General features: G+C 40.6%; 1 pseudogene; it reads left to right on the top strand.

Moving 5' to 3' along the window:
* Positions 1–390: 390 nt before the first annotated feature.
* Positions 391–18,750, top strand: LOC143136719 (uncharacterized; annotated as a pseudogene).
* The last annotated feature ends 967 nt before the right edge of the window (positions 18,751–19,717 follow it).

Below are 19,717 nucleotides of genomic sequence, written 5' to 3'. Positions count from 1 at the left end.
CAGCCATGCAGAACAGTGAAACACTGCAAAATCATAGTATTCCCGCTTATCTCTAAGAACACATAGACACAGCCATGCAGAACAGTGAAACATCTCTAAACATACAGATATACATCTCATAGCCTACAGAGGGACACAAAACGTATCCAGTCTCTTAGAATCAATCCCTCCGAAAAAATAATGTGTGACTGTAGTTTTGAAATAGCTAGTTTTGTTAATAAATAGCTTTGCAACTGTGCGTCATTGGCACAAGCATTTTGAGGACCAAGGACCCAGCTGTACTCACAAAAATACACTGTATATGCAACTTCATCCTGCACGGTAGAGGGCGGTAAACTTCTATGCTCCACTAAACATTGTAAAGCTGTAGAAGAAGAAAAGCAAAACAAACCCCACAGCCAGTTTTAAAAGAGCAGCTTGGTTGATGTGAACGGCTCATGCTTAGATATTTCGTAAGGAAAATGTGTGTTCATCTATGTCTGAAGCCATATTTCTCAATTCTGTCATCGGGAGATATGTTTAAAGTAAATATTTAAGAGATATTTTCCGACATGCAGCAGAGTTCGACCTCGCGCTTGTCCCCGTCCAATCACACCGGTTCCGGGAGGCTACGAGGAGTTGGCACGAAGGTGGGAGTAGCGCTCCTGTTTGGATTTATTGTTTAAAGGAAATACACTATCTATGCGTTGAATGAAATGACACCCAGCCGACATCAGTGAACAGCCAATATTTGTCTGAGGCAGTAGACGCTCTAATTCCCCAGTACGTGCAAAGTCACAAGTCAGTAGAAGCTACTGCGAGCAAGAGTTGTGACCCTTCAGGTTTTCGTCACCGGTGTCACGCTAGCCGACAAAATATTCTGTAGTCATCGTTTAGTCTTCGATTTTCGGGGCACGTTGAATTCCAGTCCAGCTTGGTCAAGACCGCTTGTCAAATCTCAAATAGTTAACCAGCTACCAGCCTGGGAACCGTGAACCCCTATACATTTGTAACTAACACTGCTTGATTTTCACTGAGACATCACATCAACCATTTTACGTACACAAAGAGTAAAACGAATCAAGAAGATTCCAGAAAAATAGCTTGTATATAATTACCCTTTGCATAGACAATATCGTAGTGATTTAGGTTTGGAGCAATAGTGTTGTATAATAGATCTGCCCTGTGTGTGTGTGTGTTTGTAGATGAATGAGATTGGTCAGCATATGGACATGAGTCACAAGCAAGCCTGCATCGACTTGGAGAAGGCCACCCAATGCATCACACTAGCATTACAGGTAAGACGCACACACGCGCACACACACACACACAGAATGTGAACCTTGTGTTCTGTATGTTGCCAGTATTTCTGTTTCCATTCTCACAGGATAGTTTAGCCTCACACACACACACACGTGAGCGTTGACACCTAGGCTGCACCTGTCTGAGCAAGTCTTACAGAATCACTATGGTTTGCAATCATGAGAGCTCCTCTATGATTGAAATGCTATTCAATTAGGGGTTTGCACGGCGTGTCATCAGATCTGGACATCGCCATATTGGAGATACTCGCCTCATTAGAAAGCATTAGGCACTGAAGTAAATCCCTAACATCGTCAAGGAAAATGGTTAATTATTGCCGTGTTTTAGGTTGTACCAATAGGTCAGACTGAGAAAAACATCTGGTGTAGGTATCGACTTCCAAACGTTATTAAAAAACCAGGGAGAAGGGACAATAATGCCAGAAGTTATCAGAGGAAGGGGGGCGCTTGTGGTTGAACTTGGTACTTCGTCTCCCTCACCCAACTCATATGGATCTGCGCTGCCAATAATCCGTAATTTCTCGAAATATCGCGCCTTTTCTTGTGGTCCAAGTCCTGCCCTATATGCCTTTGCATCTTAGACGCATTTTGATGAGCTTTTCTGTTGTTTAGACACGCTACAATCACGTAAGATATCCAAAGTGCATAATACTCCATTGTACTTCATTCACCGAGTACCGCCAATATGGCCGCGCATGCTGGGTTACCATAGTTACCAGCCAGAACGTGACGTCGGTGCAAACCCCTAATAGCATGACATGCTATTCATGAAGAATGTGTGTTTCAGTCTTTGGACTGTGTGTGTGTGTGTTTTCCCTGTTTGATGAGTCTCTGCCTTCATCAGCATGAAGTGGTTAAGAACCAGGAGCTCTGCATGTTGATTCGTCGTCTGGAAGAGAAGGAGGCGGAGACTGGGCGGAGCCTGACAGAGCAGGTGGAGTCAAACAAGCAGCTGAAGCTGAAGATTGATGAACTGCAGAAACACCTGAAGGAGACACACAACTCACTGACACAGGCCAACCAGGTGAGTGTGTGTGTGTGTGTGTGTGTGTGTGTGTGTGTGTGTGTGTGTGTGTGTGTGTGTGTGTGTGTGTGTGTGTGTGGCACAGCTATAGAGACTTCAATGCAATCAAGACCAGGGCTTGAATTTCACTGCGGGATTGCGGGTATTGCGCATCCCGCAGTCCCGCAACTCTAGCCATCATAATGCGAGAAATTCCCGCATACACTTTTACAGCCTGTCTGATGACGTTAATATAATCATGAAGTGGCGTGAATGCGGTGCTATTGACCGGACGGATCAACTACCGAGTTGAATTGAACATAGCCTCATGCAGACGCAGACACACACACACAGAGAGAGAGAGAGAGAGAGAACCACTTTGTGCTTACGCAAATAGGCTACGCAACCATGGCATAACACATATCCTTATGCAATATGCACAACTTTTATTCACTAGGGACTAGCCTAAAACCGTCAGGCTGAAGGGAGGCTAATTACTCTCACGTATTTTCTTAAAGTGACAGGCACTCAATTACACCTACTCATCACCAATGTGCACTCAATTAGACCTACACACCACATTAAAGATATGCCTAAGTGTTATAGTTTAAACGTCAATATGAAGCATTCAAATTACTAAATATGTTTAGCTACTAGTAATTACTAGTAAAATGCTATACATTAAAAAATACATTACTAACTAAATACACTCTATATGAATTAAAAAATATATGAAATAGAAACATATCACATAAGCCATCATTTTCAGTGTGTGTTTGTGTGTGTGTGGAGAGAGTCAAGCAGAATCTAGGGTGTCCACTGTTGTGAATGATCCCACTACAGTATATATTACTTATGACGTCAGGGTGGGGCACCAAAATCAAACTTTTTTAAAAAGTATCGAAGAAGTATCGAAATCGCAATTCTTGACTTGGTATCAGAATCGACCCCCCCCCCCCCCCCCCCCCCCCCCAAATTGTGTAAATCCCCCCTACATGAATAACCTAAGAGGGGAATTGCCCCCCCATTTTGAAAAATGAATTTTAAGCTCTGAAGACACACATTCACCTGCTATCATAACAGTTACACATTAGGTTGCAGCATAGACTTATAGAACTGGGTTTCATTGAAGTAAAGTTACTCAGTAGAACTGGGTTTGGTTGAAGTAGAGTTACTGAGTAGAACCGGGTTTGTGGAGTTACTCAGTAGAACTGGGTTTGGTTGGGGTTACTCAGTAGAACTGGGTTTGTGGAGTTACTCAGTAGAACTGGGGTTGGTTGGAGTTACTGAGTCGAACCGGCTTTGTGGAGTTACTCAGTAGAACTGGGTTTGGTTGGGGTTACTCAGTAGAACTGGGAGAGGTCCACTGATTTGCTGTTTATTATTTGTTTTTTTATTTACTTGCCATACTGTGTGTGTGTGTGTGTGTGTGTGTTTTTCGATACAGACTGTGGCTTTCCTGAAGAATGAGCTAAGGGACCTGCAACATCTGCAAAGCCAGCAAAGTAATAGGTATACTCACATACACACACACACCAGAGGAGGCTCCTTCATTGAGGAAAGGGAGGAACACCCTCCCTAAAATTTCAGAGAAAAAAAAAAATATATATAAAGTGAATTACTAATCTGATAAATTACTGTTAATATTACTATTTTTAACACTTTGAATGAACAAAATCGTTCCCCTAGGTCAAAATGCCAACAGCACCCCCTATCGCAATTGAAAATTACTGTATGGAGGAGCTTCCTCCTCAAGCCCCTCATTGAAGTCCATTATAAACGGCTCTGACCCCAGTGGCTCGTGAATCACGTCGTTTTCAATAGACCTCTGAAGTTCGCCTACAAAAAAGCTGCCATCTTTGACATCCGGTATCTGGCGATTTTTCCTATGGGAAAATAACATGGGGATTTTTAATTATCGCACCTGTAAACTCTCGTGGGGATGAAAAAGTCTGAAATGCAGACGTTTTCCTGAACACACTTTTGTCCTCTGCCTTCGAGTGGATACTGTGATCTCCGGTATGTGAAGGCGGCACACTTAGACTTGCTACCCTAGAGCTAACTTGCAATGCAACTTGCCATAGGGAGTTAGCTTCAATTAACAACCGGAACTCCTTATATGGGCAAAGATGGCCGTTTTGGTTCTTTTTTGTAGGCGAACTTCAGAGGTCTATGGCCAAGGGAGGAAGCTCCTCCGTACAGTAATTTTCAATTGCGATAGGGGGTGCTGTTTTTAGCGGCAACGGTGCAAGAACGTTATCTGCAGTCATACAGCTAAGAATCTTGTGTTGAACGGAAAGCTTGTTTTTTGCTCGTGAACTAAACAGTACAATGGAATCAGAGGACAATATCCATCTTTTATACATTCAAATACAGTGCGAAGGTTAGGATCAAAGCAGGAAGACCAGTTCCAAAAATTCCTATTCCAAAAAAAGATGGTAAGGCTAGTGTAGGCTGCTGAATGCTACATAGTATGACAAATGGCTAACTGGTAACGTTAGCACAGAAAACAATCAGCTATAGCCTACAGCTGCTGGCCTGTCACAAACGTGGACAGTTCATTTGGTGATAGGCTAAAACATTTTTGGATAGTTATGCGTTGCTATAATCATCCAAGTTATGCCTTAACTAAACAATTGTTAAATAATGTTCTTGTTGTTAATATGTTATTGTTACTAACTGTATCTTTGGATGGTAACATTGTTAATGAATGTTTCAGACCATGATGCATTCCTGTAATGACGTCTTATGTAACATTTGCCTTTTGAGTATACATTCTCACTTAGCTTACAACCTGTCTTTAAATTATAGCGATTTGGCTTTAAAAACAATAGCATGTTACAAATAACCACATTTAAGGTCTATTTTTTAATGGTAAATAGTTACATGGTTTTATAAAACAAGTGTCTATTTTTAGTGTTAAAGACTTTTCTGCAAATGTATTACATTGAGCAAAACCTCCAGACTTTTCATAATTTTGCACATCTGGAAAACAGTATTTCATAACTAGACCTACATATCTTCCCTGACTTCCCAGACCTAAATTTACATTTATTTACATTTACATTTATTAATTTAGCACGATTATCCAAAGTGACTTATTGCACAACATTGCCAGTTAAAATGCTACATAGTACTGCTGCTATAAATGTGTCGGGGTAGGTGGCCTACATCTATTCACATATTGCCACTAACACCAATCAAGCGGACATTCCTTCCTCCGTTATTTTTTTAACCACCGGCCGCCACTGACACACACACACGTGTGACGCACACTCACTCTGTTTTCATTATAGAGCACTCTATTTCAATCTCTCTCAATTTTTTTTTATTAAACAAATTCTCACCCCACCCCCCCTCCCAACAGGACGGTTCAGGAAGGGAATAAGTGGCCACAGGGAGAGAGCCAGATCAAGGTGAGATGTGAGATGTACACACACACACACACACACACACACATACACACACACACACGCACACTTTCTTATTAACTAGCCAGCAACCTCCACACAGTAAGTCCCGGCCACCAAGGGTGAAGTTGACCGTTTATGTGATGAATAGTGTGAAACTGAAATACAGACACATACACCAGTAAATACATGATACACCAGTAAACACACGAGATACATGAGATATGAGATGCACATGAGACAGGAGATACACCAGTAAATACATGAGATACATGAGACATGAGATACACCAGTAAATACATGAGATACATGAGACATGAGATAACCTCCGTCTTGACATGCCTCAGGTCTGTACCATTCACAACATGTTATCAAACAAATCAACATCGCAACATGATTTAATAGCGCAGTCTGTGCAAATGTTTGTAAAGTCATTGTTCACGTTGCGGCGGGAAAGCCGCCTTTGCCAGTGACAGACGCACTGCGCTCTGTCACAGGCCGCCAACATTCTTTAAAACATGGCGTTCTATGGTTGCCACCTCCAGCGACTGCCTACTTGGAATAAGCTACAATGGGGTTCTACGGAACTATGTATTTGTTTCTGATTGGCCGAGAGACGTTGATTTACTGTCTGCATGGTTTAGGCTGCATTATATCAGGCTTTGTGGTAAATAAGAGAAAAGTAAATGTTGTCATATTACTAAAATGTGCATTATTTTTGGGTTAGCAAGGTAACTGACTATGACAATACATTTTAGCATAAGTTTAGCAATGAGTCGTGTAGACTACGATTTGAAGACTATTTTAAAACGCACAGGCTGTAGTTTGTACCTGTAGTCCATGACAACACAAACATACAGCGGGGAAAATAAGTATTGAACACGTCAACATTTTTTTCAGTAAGTATACTTCCAGTGAGGCTATTCGCATGACATTTTCACCGGACATTAGTATTAACTTAGGTAATCCACACATATATAAAAATCCAAACATTAATGTCTAAAAGTAGTGTTATGAGTAAAAAAGTGGAATGGCACAGGGAAAAAGTATTGAACACGCTAAGAAAAAGCAGTACACAAAGGCAAGGAATGATAAGGAACAAACTGGAATCTATAAGTAGTTAGAGAAATTATCCCTCCTGTCTGTGCAAATTGATATAAGCTGGGTTAGTACATATTGATGAGCTATTAAAAGGTTTTTGTTACCAAGGTGTCACACAAGAAACATTTCATGATGGGTAAAGGCAAAGAGCTCTCCCAAGACCTTTGCAAACTTATTGTTGCAAAACATATCAATGAAACTGGTTACAGATGCACTTAAAAACTTCAGAATCATCCAGTAAGCAGTATTGGAGCCATTATCTGCAAGTGGAAGAAACATCACTGCATCATCAACTGGCCATGCACAGGATCTCCTTGCAAGATTTCTGACCAGGAAGTCAGAAGGATAGTCAGAAGAGCCAAGGACCACTCTGAGAAAGCTCCAGAAAGATTTGGAGGCAGCAGGTACAATTGTTACAGAGAAAATCATAGGTAATGCACTCCACCGCCATTTGCTACACAACATTTTGACTATCCCATGAAATACTGAGAGAATGTTTTCTGGTCAGGCAAGAGCAAAATTAAACTTTTCTGATGTCATACTACACACCATATTTGGAGGAGAAATGGCACTGTGCAGCACCCTAAAAATACCATACCAACAGTGAGGTTTGGAGGTGGTGGCATCATGGTGTGGGCTGTTTTGCATCTCATGGTACTAGCAGACTTCATACAGTTGAAGGAATGATGAATGGAGTCATTTTGTTCCGGGAGAATCTTTACATCCACCAGGATGATGAGGATGAGACATGGCTAGACCTTCCAGCAGGACAATGATTCAAACCATTCAGCAAAGGAAGCTCTCAATTGGTTTCAGAGAAAGGAAATCAAGGCCCTGACTTCAATTCAATTGAACAGTTTTGGAAGTTAACTAAAGATCAGCATTCACAAGAGGGATCCCTGAAATCTTTAATATTAAAGGACTATCTGTTTAAAAGAATGGGCCAAACTCACACCAGAATACTGTGACTGATTAGTTTCGTCATACAGGAAATGCCTTGAAGCTGTCATTACGAATAAAGGCTTTTCCACAAAGTATTTAAAAAATTTCAGCAGGCGTGTTCAATACTTTTTTCCTGTGTCATTCCACTTTATTACACATAACTCTACCTATGGACTTTAATGTTTGGATTCTTTTATATGAGTGGATTATCTGAGTTAATACTAATGTCTGGTGAAACATTGGAAGTATACTTACTGAAAAAAATGTTGACGTGTCCAATACTTATTTTCCCCGCTGTACAAACACACTTAACATACTTACTAACACACACACACACATACAAACACACTTACACACACAAGCGTACATACAAACACACACACACACACACATAAATACTCACTGTGTCGTGTAGACTACGATTCGAAGACTATTTTAAAACGCACAGGCTGTAGTTTGTACCTGTAGTCCATGACAACACAAACATACAAACACACTTAACATACTTACTAACACACACACACACACACACACACATACAAACACACTTACACACACAAGTGTACATACAAACACACACACACACACACATAAATACTCACTGTGTCGTGTAGACTACGATTTGAAGACTATTTTAAAACGCACAGGCTGTAGTTTGTACCTGTAGTCCATGACAACGAAGCGTTGGGTTATGTCTCCCCTTCATTGGTCACACGCACATACACTCAAACATACGGACAGACATACAAACACACATACTCATATACACTGTTACACACAAAAGCATGCAAACACACACACACACATACTGAATTCAAAGTTACACACACAAACATGCAAACACGCACACTCATGTACACAGTTACACACACACACATACATACAAACATTTACATGTTCAAACACATTCATCTCAAACACAACGTCTCTCATGTGTTTAGCAGCAAATCAGGAGTCCCAGCCCTCTTGTCCAATCAGATCAGCTGACAGCAGCTGAGGAGCCAATGGTCTGGTCAGAACAGCTGGTCTCGCCTGATGATCAGAATCCACCGCTCTCTCCTAGCGACCAGAGGCTGCTGGAGATTTCAGTCTCTGGGATTAAAGAAGAAAATGCTGTTCATGGATATGAGGAGTGCAGCCAGTATGGTAAGGAGTTGTGGAGAGGAACACACACACACTCACACACACACACTCACACACACACACACACACACACACTTTCAGTTGGTTTTGTTCTGAGTTGAACCAGTATTTAATATTCTTCCTTAAAGGAATCCTAACATAACATGTCTAAAAACATGATCTAGCAATCACAAACAATCACAATCACAGCAATCTAGCGATCACTTTCAACTTTCTGTGCCCCCCTTCTGAAATCTATATGAAAAAGAGCTGTTATGCTACAGGATTTGAGAGATCTCTTTCTACAGACTGCTGCAATCTTAATGGAAAAAAATCTGCTTATGCTACAGGAATTGAGATATCTCTTTCAAATCTAAATGGAAAAGATTTGCTATGCACATATTTCGTTAGTTTATCATTGCGCTTCTCAACTCTAGGGGGACCCTGATAACAGATCTTCTTTAGTGCTGCTTTAAAACAATTATTTCTGAACCAGTTAGTGACTTTTGACTTTGCCTGACATTTAAACTCAAAATCCCTTGTTAAAACAATGTTCTTGATGATTTTGTGTTTGACAAATCTATTGATTCTGAGAGTTTCTGCTAAATGAATTGGTGTGAATATAAATCTCCTCTATTTCTGCTTTAGAGAGAGCTGACCTCAGAACAGAGTATACTGTCCCTTCAACTGCAGACATTAAATTTGAACAGATCCAGGTACTGTATTGGATTTTGCATAATATCATATTCTGACATGCTAATGCTATTATAACTGCTAACCCATTTGATCTAACATGCTAATGCTAATATTACTGCTAGCCCATTAGATCTGACAGGATAATGCTAATACTGCTAACCCATTTGATCTGACATGCTAATGCTAATATAACGGCTAACCCATTTGATTTGACATGCTAATGCTAATATATGGGCTAACCCATTTGATTTGACAAGGCAATGCTGTTACACCTCTAAACTCATTTCATAAAACCATGTCATGCTAATGGGTATCAACCCCACATCATCAGACAAACTCATAAATATGGTCAGACAAACTAATAAAGGTCTCGTCTCAGACTCCGATGGTCTCGTCTGACGGTCAGAGGCTGCTGGAGGCGCCAGTCTCTGAAGATGAAGATGATGATGAAGATGGTGAAGAAGATGATGATGAGTATGGAGAATACAGTCATTCAGGTAGGTAGTGCTGAGGAAAGAGCAACATTCACACACAGACACATACAGACACACACACACACACACACACATTGGGAAACGTGAATGAAGTATGATTATTGCAGTAGGCTACTTGAACTGGTCACATTATAGACAGGATAATTCATACTTTTCTTTCACCTTTTTCATTCACATTATTAGTAATTATTACTTACATTATTATTAGAAATTGAAATGAAATAAAAATGAAAACATTTACAATTTTACAATTTACAATTAATTGAAAATAAATCATATGCCACATCTCACCTGTGAGCTAAACTATTACTATATATAGTAAATAAATTATATAGACTTATCTTTCATGTCATTACACTTCCGTACATACACATACACATTACGTGTTGGTGCAGTGCAAGTCGAATTGAGTGCCTGTCACTTTTTCTCAAACTATGGGTTGCGGAGACATGCCAGGTGGGCCGCGAACTGACATGAAAAACAGGAGTTTTTTGTATTTATGTGTTTAGCTGTAGCCTAGGCCCAAGTAGCACCCGATGCGCAATGGACGCACTCTGTGTTATTCATAGGAAAGCGCTCGTGTCAAGGCAGCTTAGTTAGTCCCGACCTGAATGAGATTTTGAATGATGAATGATTTTGAATTCTCCGCACTTTGCGAGGAGATGGGAGCTGACTAAAAGACTGTACTGTTTCACAGCGAGGCAAGGTGGCTTTCCCGAGGTAAAGTGCTGTCGAACGTGTTTGAGCTCTGAGTTGCCTCTTCTTGGAGGAAGAGCGCATGTTTGAATCTGCAAGCATGTTCACTAATGAACATTTCTTGACCAAGCTGGCCTATTTTAGCGATGTATTTGGAAAGCTCAATGCGTTCAATCTCCAGTTACAAGGCAAAGACAAGCACCTACTCACCTAGCAGATAAGATTACTGCATTCACCAAAAAACTTGAGTTATGGGACAGGCGCCTCGATCGCCACAGTATTATGCCTTTGAGAATCTGAGTGAAATCGCTAAAACATCTGATTCGGGAGCCACTCTTATGATCCCATGTATTAAACAGTAGCCTAGGCCTACATCACATCCCTGCAAAGTTTATTTCAAAAATATTTCCCAACCAGCAGTGCTCAGTATGACTGGATTATGGATCCATTTAATGCAGCATGTTGGTATTTCATTTAATATATTGTACAATGCTGTAAAATATTGGCCTATGCTTCCTAATATGTTGCTGGAAAACGGAAATATGTGTGTTTAATTTACAATGGCACATTATGTATTCATTTATTATTATATCTGCAGCACCAGCTGATTTTAACTCTGCTGAAAAGGATATATTTAGAGCTTGTCATTATTTCAATAAATTTGACCATTTTAAGATTGACCTGTCGTGGCAGATATTGAGACTCGGGCCAGAAATTAAGTCCAAACATCTTGCCTACAACGTAACAAAAATACACCATTATGTATGTGCTGAAGTCAAAAACTTGTCCCAAAAAGAAGGCGCAAAAGTTCGGCAGAGTTCCGTGCAAAAATTCCTTTAATGACTACATAGCGCAAAGCCTGAGTGGATCGCACGATCGCACTCCCGAACAAAGGTAGAACTCTCTTACTTATACCCCACCAAAATGCTGACACAACACTACCACAAACTTTTCACCTTAAGTTTACGGAAAGTTCAGGGGTGTACAGTATAGAGTGATCACAGGTCATACATTGTGCATGGGTTAAATATCGTCCGCCACCCTGCATTCTCCTACTGGTTGTTATGAGTAGAGCTCGCCCTGTGTACGTGTTATCTTGCAGCTTCAAGGCCGACATTGGTTTCTTCAAAAGGCCCAGGCTAAGGCAGCATGAGACACAGAGCAGCAAAAAGAGACATAGGGATACAGAGCGCACGTAGGGGGAATTCTGGTAGAATAGCTTCAGTACGTTAATAGTATTAGTTAAACTTGTTATTTAAAATGTTATAAAAGTATTATTGTTAGGAATAACTTCAGTGTATTACTTGATTATGATTAAGGTTATATGAATACATGCTTTACAGTTTCAAACTCGTTCTCTCATCATGATGTCTACAACCCATAGGATAATTTTATACAACAGACCTACCACTTTCTTAGGGCGATGAGGGACAGGTGAGGCTCGAAAATGCCCCCTTGATCAAAGTGGGGAATGAAAGAAAAAGTTTGAGAACCACTGCTTTAAGGCCAGCCCGTGAGGCTTGCTTGAACCTCACCGCTTTTAGCTAACTTAGTAGCGTTGTTCTGCACTGTGCATAAGGATATGTGGATGATATGAAATTCATTATGTTTTCCATAGCATTTGTTAAAATAAATGCTCAAAAGCCTAAAAAAAGGGTTTGAGGGCATTGAATATATAGAACAAAAAACAAACCCTGCCTGGAATTTAGCTGGGAATACTGAACGTAGGGGCAAGCTAGCTCACTGGCATAATTTTAATTTGGCTCCTTGGTTAAAATATAACTTTGCCACGTTCTCAGAATCGGGTTTAGTAACAATACTAACTAGTTTTGAATGTTGAGAATAAAGACGAAATGTCAAGATTAAAGCTGACATGATAGTTCAACTTCATTGTCGAAATTTTTTTAAAGTTTAATGTGTTTAATCTCGTCATGGCAAAAGTATTTACATTACAGTACAGATACATAAAAATCTATTTTCTACATAAAAATCTGTACTGTACTTATACATTTGTCCCAAGCGATTCGTCCCTTGACCTAGTCACCCGTGTGGTTTTCTAAGAGCAGAGTGTTAAATGTTATTCTACTGATGTAGTGATATCTTTGTAGCTTATAAGTATAAGTATATAAACTCTTTTGATCCCGTGAGGGAAATTTGGTCTCTGCATTTATCCCAATCCGTGAATTAGTGAAACACACTCAGCACACAGTGAACACACAGTGAGGTGAAGCACACACTAATCCCGACACAGTGAGCTTCCTGCTACAGCGGTGCTCGGGAAGCAGTGAGGGAAATAAAAAAAATAAGCAGTGAGGGAAATAAAAAAAATGAATGTAAATAACAGCTTGGGCCTTAAGTTAAAATGCTTAAATGTTAATTCCATGGCTGTAAGTCGCTTTGGATAAATGCATCTGCCAAATGAGTAAATGTAAATGTGTCTTGCATATCGTCTCTTAAAGCAGTGGTTCTTAAACTTTTTGTCTGGCGACCCCACAAAAAAGTATGGCGAGGTCTGGCGACCCCACTTTCCCCAAACCCATTCTAAGTCCTTACTCAAATACCCCCCTCAAACGTTAACAACTAAATCAAGCAAAAACTAGAAAGCAAAGTCATTTGTTTTATTTACTCCATATGAACAAGAACCGAGAAAACCAAACAATCACGATTAAACAAGTGTAGGCTGCCGCCATATCAGATCAGAGCGCTATGTGCGTAGCGCGCGCACACACAAGCACGCACACACACATACACATGCAGCATTAGGCCTACAACGTTACATTAATTATATTTATGGCGATAACAATAACAATATTTTTTTATTTCCCTTTTCTGGTTTACTCTCTTTAACAATTTCAATGGGAAGGGTGGGCATGCTTCCGTGAACATAGCAAGTTAATTATAGGAGGAATGCTGCATACGGCGACACGGAGATTTTCCTCCACGGTGCTGAGCCGACATCTGTGTTTTGCGATGTCGTTTCATTTTGACCGGTTTTAAGCTCTCATTCGCCAGAACATCGCCGCAAATCACACATTGTGCGTGGTCGAGGTTATCTTTAACTTGGCAAGTGAACGCATATAATATAGAAATTATTTCTGATAAAGCCGACGCGCCGTTTGTTCTTTTTTATTCTCACCGGCCTGTAGACTTGTCCCATCTGACGATCACGGAGGAGTAGACGCACTGGTAGATGGCACTTCCGAGCTTTTGTTCATTTTTTTAAGTAGCCATCTGTCCATTTTGGCTAGTAGGCTACCTATGTCTTTTGTTTTGTTTTACTTAAAATAGCGGGAACAAGTTGAGTTTGCATAGTGGGAGCAGATAGTTACATTGTTTATATCAGCGGACCAGTAGCCCATAGACTGAACCAGATCTCTTAACTGTGTGTAAATAAGAAAAAGGCAGAAAAGGCCAATATTATTTCCCTTTGTTTCACCTAATAATAATTTCAGACTGAATACAGAAAATAATTGGCGACCCCACGGAAGTTTTTGGCGACCCCTAGTTTAAGAATCACTGTCTTAAAGCCTGTGTTGCAGGTTAACCACCACTGTTGATTAATGGGTACATAAAGCACTCAATATATGTATATAATTTTTAAAAATGTCTCCAAATGGTGTTAAATGCCCGTTTTTTGTTGTTTTTAGCATTAGCGGGGTTTTTTTACGCAATTCGGTGATGACGTCACTTTGGGGACTACTTGATCTGCGCTTCAGTAATTTTTCTGAATTTCGGGAGGTCTCGTTTTGGAGGGTAGGTTTTACATTCATTCCTATGGGAAACGGTCGCGGTTACACTTTCAACATAAAGTTTGTATATTTACACTTCGAATTTCGTTACAGCATTTATATGACAACGACCCTATGGTCTAACAAAGATAACAATGTCTTCCGATTTTAGTTTAATGCAATTTTCTGAATTTGAGAGGCCTCGTTATGAGGCTACATAATGCACCTATTCAGTTCAATGTATTATGCTTATAACGTTAAGACACTTTTTTTGTTACTGTCAGTGAACAGCACCGAATGAAAGTCAACATTTTCTTTATATCTAGCGATAGTGATCATGTTGTTAGTTCAGATAAGTAGGCTACCGGGCAAACTTAGTCAGAAGATCAGAATATGAAGCATCATGATAGCTAGCTGGGCTAACTTTTTAGTCCCACCTATGAGCCACCCCAGTTACTGAGCTTCTAAACGCCGCCGATTAGGCTGGTCGTGTCTTCAGCATGAATATTTTCGATAACTACTGCTCTTGATTGATTGCCATTGACATCGTCAGGGTACGGCTTACCAAAGAGGGAGATAATATGGGCAAGTCGCAGTTTTGCAGGTGCTTGTGTGGGCTGTGCCGTCCCGATGGAAACTGTGGTGGAGAGCTGCAGTAACTAGGGAAGCGAGTACATTTTGGCCGCTGGTCGAGGAGCTCCCCTGTGACCAGCATATGACATGATCTATCTAGCTATCTAGCTATCTATCTACCTGTCTATATACATATCTAGGTTATCTATAGCCTATCTATTTATCTATAATCTGCGCTATCTACTGCTGAACAATCCCTTACTCGTCTGTCTTTACTCCTCTCTCGTTACTCTCAAGGGTCTCAAGGTGGGCTTTGGTCTGTAGTCTCCCCAAGGTGATGTAATGCAATGCATTGTGGGGGAAAGGAGAATCACTTCAAACGCTGTGAAATAGTACCTGCTTTTTCGTATTATATTCCGTTTTGTGATACCCAACAACACAATATAATGAAATAAACACCTAAATGTGTAAATCGGACTTTTTTGTTGTAGTAGTGTGATAGAATACATGCTAAGGTAACATACTAGCTCAAAATCTCGAAATTGACCGGTGCATGAAAAAACGATGTTTTCACCTGCCGTGTCTCGCCTTAACTCAGTTCGTCTGCAAAGGGTTGACTCTATTTGATGAAAGTGTGTGTTAAATGAAATGTAAATGGAATGCTGAAATGGAATGGAGGATGCAACAGGCACGTAACTGAAGCGTTCCATTGCGTCAGCTGCAACAATTAGCTTCCAATGTAATCAATGGAACTGGCTACACTAGTCCTGATTGGCGGTTAGTACGTTCCATAGCGTCAGCTGCAACAATTAGCTTCCACTGTAATCAATGGAACTGGCTACACTAGTCTTGACAGCGGTGAGAGTGTACGTAGTAGACCTCTGAAACTATTTTTGCGCTACGCAAATGGATCATGCTTCAGCTACGTGCCCTTTGTAGCATCCCTGTAAGTCTAAGAGTAAAGCCCCCAACAGAATGCAGAATTTTTTTCAGCAGCAGAACTTTAAGATGACCTAATCCAGTATTTGTTTAGGTGACTGCGTCTTCCTTTTTATTTTAAACAGGAAAAGGATCATCTCCCTCCCCTTCAAACATGCACAGAAGGAAGAAGCCATACTGCTGTTCTCAGTGTGGCAAGAGGTTCATTCGACGTAAGCATCTCGATGATCACAAGCGCATTCACACAGGAGAGAAACCGTACCACTGTACCCAATGTGGCAAGAGCTTCACTCAAAAGGGAAACCTTAAACTGCACCAGCGCACTCACACAGGAGAGAAGCCATTTCACTGTACCCAATGTGGCAAGAGTTTCAGTCAAAAGGGAAACCTTAAACTGCACCAGCGCACTCATACAGGAGAGAGGCCATACCATTGCACTCAGTGTGGCAAGACTTACAATGATATGGCCACTTTCAAACGACATCAACTCATGCACTCAGGAGAGAAGCCGTTCCAATGCACTCAGTGTGGGAAGAGTTTCATTCAAAAGACAGATCTCAAAGTACATCAGCGCATTCACACAGGAGAGAGGCCGTACCAATGTACTCAATGTGGGAAGAGCTTCACTCAAAAGGTACATCTCAAAATGCATCAACGCATTCACACAGTAGAGAAACCCTTTCAATGTCCTCAATGTGGGAAGAGTTTTAGTCGAAAGGGAAGTCTCAAAATGCATCAACGTATTCACACAGGAGAGAAACCCTTTCAATGTCCTCAATGTGGGAAAAGTTTTAGTCGAAAGGGAAGTCTCAGAGTGCATCAACATATTCACACAGGAGAGAGGCCTTATCAATGTGTTTAATGTGGGAAAAGTTTCTGTCAAACCAATAATCTAAAAGTACATCGGCACGTTCATACAGGAGAGAAGCATGTTGGTTAGACAAGAGTTTCACTCAAGAGGTCAAAGTCAAACAACACCAGTGCAACTCCCACCTCATGGTGTGATGTGAAGTCACTTGGTTGTTTATGAAATTCTTTACTCCATCCATTCCACCAGGTGGCAGTCTACAGCATCATCCTAATGTTGTGTCCCATTTGCCTTGTAAGTGGCAAACATAGATATTAGAAAGCTAGCTCCTGTATTGGGCTCCAGAACGTAGGTAAATAGCGCTGCCATATTCATAGGGGCAACGATCACTGGAGGCCAATGGAGAAACATGTGACTGACTGTAAATCAGACAGGTGTCTCTGATTGCCAGCAAGTTTTGCCCATAGACAGTAAGGTGTTTTGCCCCCAGCAATATGGCGGGCGCGTGGACATTGCCTTACTCTCCCTCCATTCCACCAGGTGGCAGTACTCTGTGTAGATTGTCCATTTGCCTTGTAAATAACTGGGAATTGCAGCGTGGATATTGCTTTACTCGACTCCAACTTCTTGCAGGGCTGCACAGATCTGGATGAATCTTACAACACAAACATCAAAAGAGTATATATACTTATACAACACAAACACACATCACATTTAGCCAGATCCGGGTCTGTTGCAACGCCCAACCTGGTCCGTGTAGACACTAATTACATTAACAATAGCAGCAGGTTCAAACACACCTGGCTCCACAGGAAACAAAGCGGTCGCATTGAGAGTCTTTCGTGCAAAGAGCCCATTGCCATACTCGACTTTGACTTCTTGCAGCACTGTGCAGATCTGGATGTGATGTATGTTTGTGTTGTAATATTCAGCCAGAGCTGTGCAGCGCTGCAAGAAGTCGAAGTTGAATAAGGCAATATCCACACTGCAATTCCCAGTTACTACTTGAATAAGGCAATATCCACGCTGCAATTCCCAGTTGAATAAGGCAATATCCACGCTGCAATTCCCAGTTACTACTGCAAGAAGTCGAAGTTGAATAAGGCAATATCCACGCTGCAATTCCCAGTTACTACTTGTTGAATAAGGCAATATCCACGCTGCAATTCCCAGTTGAATAAGGCAATATCCACGCTGCAATTCCCAGTTACTACTTGTTTGACGCTGCACAACGGTGACTGGTGATGTTGTCCAGCACTGGAGCGACTTTTGGCTTACATGTGAATCCCTGAGTGAATCTCAGTGGTTTAAAAACCCCAGCCAATTTAATTCATATGTTATGTCATGCCTTCAAGTGAATCCCTGAGTGAATCTCAGTGGTTTGAAACCCCAGCCAATCTAATTCATATGTTATGTCATGCCTTCAAGTGAATCCCTGAGTGAATCTCAGTGGTCGCACGCTGGTCGACAGATGTTCTTTATTTCCCTCAATTGGAAAAAATCAGACTTTCTACAAGGAGTTCTTCTCAAAAATGTTGGTATGGTATGGGGCCCATTTTTTCTTTATTTTGAGAGTACTAGTTTCTCACATATTCCTGACTAAGTCTAGACTGGCCTAGACCTAGAAATATGTTGTATTTTATGCCCTGTTGGGGTAACTACCTATTGTGAGATTTTGCTGAATTTGGATAACGTATATGTGTGTGTTTTTGTATTTAATCCTCATTACTGACTGTGGCGGGTTATGTTGTGTTGTGTTGTGTTGTGTTGTGTTGTGTTGTGTTGTGTTTTGGTTTGATTTGTTGTTGTTTATTTTATTTTGTGTATGTAAGCAAAATATGGACATTGGACATTTATTTTTATACATATATTCTTAAGCTTTTGTATTGTTGTCTTGAAATTAATAAACAAACTTGGGGTGAGGTTGAATCTCAGTGGTTTGAAAAACAGTGATTTATTTTGACATGCCTCTGTGCTCCATAACCACAATGGAGTAAACAATTTCATTGCTAAAGCAAAGCTCAACTCCTCAGATTAATGTAATTCTACTCCTAAAGGAGCAACACGCCAACATTTTGGGAAATTCCCTCGATCCCTCTGCATTGTGTATGATGATGGACACCACAACTGACCTTGATTTTACCATTTTGTTCTGAAGCACAAAAAATGAAAAATAACAAGCAGGCAGGAATCACGCCAGACGTGTCGATTTCTCTGCCAACAAACAGGTAAACCACAATCAACAGACATTTACAATACATTTCTTTATTTACCAAAACAAACATTCCTTATTTCCCAATACATTCCTTATTTCCCTATTTCCCAAAACATTCCTTATTTCCCAATGCATTCCTTATTTCCTCCACATTGATAGCAGCCAGCACTGATTAAAGTTCTCCGTCCTACGACGGATTTCCGTCAATTTGATTTTAGAAATGCCATATTTGAGATCGATGCAGATCCGATGAGAAAAAAAATAGGAGGGGTGGGGGGGCTACCACCTTTTCTTTTCCTTTTTTTAAGGCAACTAATATTATGAATTAATGTGTGTGATGGTAAATGTTTAAAGACCTAATAGTGTTCTTGAGAACTTTCTGTGTCAATCAGTGACCGCTCAAGAAGATAGCTGCTACGTCAGCCATGAGTTTCGCTTTGTTTATGTTGTAGCTACGCTTGTCTCATTGGCCTGGGGCGTTTGCTTTAAAAAAAAAGAAAACACGTCTGGAGGACTAACGGTCTAAAAGTTGTAGTGACACAATCGAGACAGCTGATGAGGTTGGCCAATCCGTTTAACTTATTATTGTTACAGTTTTTAATCAATGCAACTAGCATTATGTGTAAAGCGACGCAATATAACCCGTAGCCTATGCAAATTATTATCCCGTCTGTTATGACTTGTACAAC

This window comes from Alosa pseudoharengus, unplaced genomic scaffold (assembly GCF_046254945.1).
Source record: "Alosa pseudoharengus isolate Yale_2024_CS ecotype anadromous, Long Island Sound unplaced genomic scaffold, YU_APseudo_1.1 YU_APseudo_1.1_scf_1, whole genome shotgun sequence".
NCBI lineage: Eukaryota > Metazoa > Chordata > Actinopteri > Clupeiformes > Clupeidae > Alosa > Alosa pseudoharengus.
This window is presented reverse-complemented; position numbering and strand designations above follow the sequence as displayed.